Below are 5,238 nucleotides of genomic sequence, written 5' to 3' on the forward strand. Positions count from 1 at the left end.
TGCACCAGCCGGCCTACGCCTCTCATACGCCTCCCACCAAGTGAAGGCAGCCCCAGTAAACTGAAAGGTGGTAAAAGCCACACCACTAGACTCGAGAATCCCTGCTGTACGGAGCATCCGCTGACATCTGTCAAGAAAACCCTGGGCATCCTCGCCCTCAGCACCACTGAATGTCGGAGGCTGGAGTCTACCAAACCTCTCAAGACGACGTTGCTCATCCTCAGGCATAGCTGGAACCCTGAACTCTTGCACTGGTGCAACTGGCTGGGCTGGAGGTGCCTCTGGAGTCTGTAATCCCTGCACTACCTGCTCAGGTGTGCGAGCAGCAGGGGTCTGATTGCCTCCCCCAGTGGTGGCTGAAACGACCTGAGCCAGGCCAGTGCAAACTGTCAAAATCTGAGCTAAAGTCTCCTAAAGACCAGGAATCACGATGGGCACAGCTGGTGCCTGAACTGGTGCTGCTAGAGCCTGATCCTGAGCTGGGGCAACTGGTGGATCAATAGGCGCTGCCCCTGCTGCTCTGCCTCTGCCACGACCACGACCGCGTCCACGGCCTCTGGTGGTCTCAGTGGGTGGTACTGGTGGTCGTCCACCTCATCCGGTAGTTCGTGTCCTTACCATCTGTGAGAGGATAGAATAAAGAGAAGTTTAGTACTCGGATCAACAAGTTCGCACGATAGAAATTTCAAGAATGTGGAATTTTCTTAAAGGTTCTGCAGCCTCCCGAGGATAAGTACAAACGTCTCCGTATTGATCCGCGAGACTCTACTAAACCAGCTCATGACTCATGAGACCTAGTAACCTAGGCTGATACCAAACCCGGTCGTGATGGTGCCTCTCGTGAAGACAAGGCCAGCCGGAACAACGCAAACACCTCTTTTAAAGAAACTAATTAATATTAACAATTCTAACACATGCGTTATATAGCCAATAAATGCGGAATCAACGATAATAACAAGGAAAACCATCCCGACACAGCCCAAACCGGGGTGTCACAAGTCATGAGCTACTACAGAGTTTACTTTAAGTCTACAAAGTGTAATATCTGATACAATAGTCTGAAGGAAACATAAATGATGTAAGATAGGGGAGACAAGGGGCTGCGGATGTCAACAGCTACCTCGTAACTCCAACTCGCTGCCTGGTCTGGAAGGAATCAATGCTCAGGAGCGGACTCTGCTATGCCTGAATCTGCACACATGGTGCAGGGAGTAATGTGAGTACTCCGACCCAGTGAGTAATAATAATAAATAATAACCGAAGGCATGAAAACACACAAGTGCACAAGGCAATCCTATGTCAGGCAGTAAATCACTTAAAGCAGTAAGACAGTAAAGGTCAAATGAAATCTCCTTTTTTTTAAAAACAGGTAAATCCGATAAAACTACGAGTAAATAGTGAGTAGAAATCTGCCCCTCGGGCCCAGTATCAATCGCTCAGAACAGTATCAGCCCTCGGGCTCAGTATCAGTCACTCAGCATAATATCAGCCCCTCGGGCTCACTCTCAGATCATATGGGTACCCGTGCTCACTGTGGGTGTGCAGACTCCGGAGGGGCCCCTTACGACCCAAGCGTAATATCATCATAAGGCTTGAAAGCCTTCTCACATCACTCATAAGGCCTGAAAGCCTCCTCACCTCACTCGCAAGGCCTGAAAGCCTCCTCACATCACTCACAAGGCCTGGAAGCCTCCTCACCTCACTCACAAGGCCTGAAAGCCTCCTCACCTCCATCACAAGGCCTGAAAGCCTCACTCAGTCCAGAAAATATCATAAGCCCCTCGGGCATCAATAAAATAGTAGTGCTCAGCCCAAACAACAGTGGAAATATCATTTAAGTCTCATTAAAGCAGTTGAGTTTGTAAAACCGTAAAATCAACAGGACTGAGTTCAAGTGGTATATCAAAATAGCGAGGAAACAGTGATAAAAATCCACGAAGGATTCAAGTAGTCGGCATGAAGCCCAAAATATGGCAATAGGCCCAAATCATGTTGATAACAATTACATCTCAGTCAAATACGCGGTAAAAATATCAATTGGGATGGACCAAGTCACAATCCCCAGTAGTAAACAACCCTGTACTCGTCATTAAGCGCGTGTTTCACCTCAATATAGCACTACGTTGTGCAAATCCGGGGTTTCAAACCCTCAGAATATCATTTACTATCATTACTCACCTCAAGTCGGCCAAAATTCTAGCTCGCTATGCCCTTGCCTCGCAAATCGTCCTCCTCGCGCGTTGAATCTGACCAAAACCACAACGAATACGTTACAATAGGCTAAGGGAATATAACCCAATCGAAAATAATCGAAAAACATCGAAAATCACGAAATTTGCAAAACCCGAGCCCCGGGCCCACTTCTCGAATTTCAGAAAATTTTACATCAACGGATTCCTTATCTCGCTACGAGTTTATACATATCAAGAACTCCCAAATCCGAGCTCAAATGACCCATCAACACCCAATTTGAAATACCAAAACTCAAGCCCTAGTTCTTCCCCCTTTTTGATAAATTTTCATGAATTTCTAGGTTGATTCTACAATTAAATCATGTAATTAGGTCATAGAACTCACCTCCAATCAATCCCAGTCGAAATCCCCTTCAATTACCGTCCAAAAGCTCTCAAGGATGCTCAAAAATGGTGGAAATATAACCTAGCTCGCGGAACAAAATGACTTAAATCAATTCTGCCCAGGTGACTTTTTACTCTATGCGAACGCGAGGGCATTCACGCGTTCGCGATGCACAAAAATCCCATTGGTCCATTTTACCCTTCGCGAACGCGAAGCCTCATACGCGATCGCGATGCTCTAGCTGATACTACTACCCGAACGCGAGCCTTGAGCCGCGTACGCGAAGAACAAATATTATGGAACTTCAAATCTTTCTACACGAACGCGATTATCCTTCCGCGAACGCGATACACTACCTCCCAGACCTACGCGATCGCGAACCACTGAGCGCGAACGCGATGAACAAAGTCCCAGCCTCTCAATTTTCCTCTACGTGATCGCGACACACCCTCGCGATCGCGATGACCAAATCTCTGCAACACTTCAGTTGGAAAATCTGCAACTTCAACATGCAAGAATTGGTCCGATTGACCATCCGAAATCACCCCGAGGCCCCCGGGACCTCAACCAAAAGCACCAACACATCCTAAAACATCATTCAAACTTGTTCCAATCATAAAAAACACCTCAAACAACACTAAAACCATCATTTCTCATTGAATCCAAGCCTAAGTTCTTCAAAAACTTCCGAAATACGCATTCGATCAAAAACCCAACCAAATCACCTCCGAATGACCTGAAATTTTGCACACACATCCCAAATCACATAACGAAGCTGCAGAAACTCTCGGAATTCCATTCCGACCCTCGAATCAAAATCTCACCTATCAACCGGAATTCGCCAAAATACTAACTTCGCCAATTCAAGCCTATTTCTACACCGGACTTCCAAAACCAATTCTGATCGCTCTCCTAAGTCACAAATCATCCCCCGAAGCTAAACGAATCATCGAAATTCACATCCAAACCCTCTAACACATAAGTCAACATCCGGTTGACTTTTCCAAAGCAAACCTTCCTTAAAGAGACTAAGTGTCTCATTTCCTTCTAAAACCAATCCAAATCAACTCGTTCACACAAGACTCTTATAATGAAGCATAAAGAAGCAGAAAATGGGGGAAACGGGACGGTAACTCACGTGACGATGGGCCGGATCGTCACAACATACGTATTAGAATATCATGAAGAACATCATCAGGAAGGTTGCTTAGTATATCGAAAGGTAAAGTTCCACTGTAATTTTTTTTCAACTGGAGGCATCATATTAGGATTAGGATTATAGGGAAAATGATTAAGATTAGGATAAACGAAAGTTAAGATTAAGGTTATGGAAAAAGGAGAAGAGGAAGAAGCAAGAAAACCTGTTGAAATTCTGAAGATGGAGCGTCAAGGGACCATAGGCGGATCAATTGCAAAAGTGAAATTTGGGCGTATGGATTAACTTCCCAAGGAAGATATGTATAGTTATACAGCCCAAATTTAGAGTTCCAATGTATATAAATGAAAGCACCAAAAACACAAAAGTGCTAATAGGTGCTTTGGTCAAGTAAGGGTAGTTGTTGCTTTTATTGAGTGAGGCGTCGGGAGATCGAATCTCACCTTTAACAGGGTCAATTTTATTTTTTTCCTTTCAACCCAATCAGGTTTTTTTAAAAAAAAAGGTTAAACTAGTAGTTACATATTTTATCTACTTTATTAATTTCCTTCTTCAGACTAATTTTTCCCTGAATTTTATTTTACCTTCCGCCTTTTTTATTTTTCCTTTTCTATTTTACCTAATAATTCCCTATAATAATAGTTGTTTATAACCTATGCATATACTATCGTTGTGATTCATAGTAATATCGACCGTTTATATAATAGCCGTTTATATTAAGTTCATACGTATCGGCCTATAGCAATCATATAAGTCCATTCACTAATATGGTTGTAGTCATATGACTTATGATAATTACATCGTTGCGATTCACAATAATTGTCCGTCTATATAATTTCATTCATTAAGGTCATACGCATCTGCCTATAGCAACCGTATAGGTCCATTTACTGATATGATTACCTATGCTAATTATATCGTTGTGATTCATAGTAATATCGATCGTTTATATAATAGCCGTTTATATTAAGGTCATACGTATCGGCTTACAGCAACCATATAAGTCCATTCACTGATATGATTGTAGTCATATAGCCTATGATAATTATATCGTTGTGATTCGTAGTAATTGTCCGTCTATATATATAATTTCATTCATTAAGGTCATACGTATCGGCCTATAGCAACCGTATAGGTCCATTTACTAATATGATTACCTATGCTAATTATATCGTTGTGATTAATAGTAATATCGACCGTTTATATAATAGTCGTTTATATTAAGGTCATACGTATCGGCCGACAGCAACCATATAAGTCCATTCACTAATATGATTGTAGTCATATAGCCTATGATAATTATATCGTTGTGATTCGTAGTAATTACCCGTCTATATATATAATTTCATTCATTAAGGTCATACGTATCGGCCTATAGCAACCGTATAGGTCCATTTACTAATATGATTACCTATGCTAATTATATCGTTGTGATTCATAGTAATATCGACCGTTTATATAATAGCCGTTTATATTAAGGTCATACGTATCGGCCTACAGCAACC

This window comes from Nicotiana attenuata, unplaced genomic scaffold, assembly GCF_001879085.1.
Source record: "Nicotiana attenuata strain UT unplaced genomic scaffold, NIATTr2, whole genome shotgun sequence".
In the NCBI taxonomy this organism is placed as follows: Eukaryota; Viridiplantae; Streptophyta; class Magnoliopsida; order Solanales; family Solanaceae; genus Nicotiana; species Nicotiana attenuata.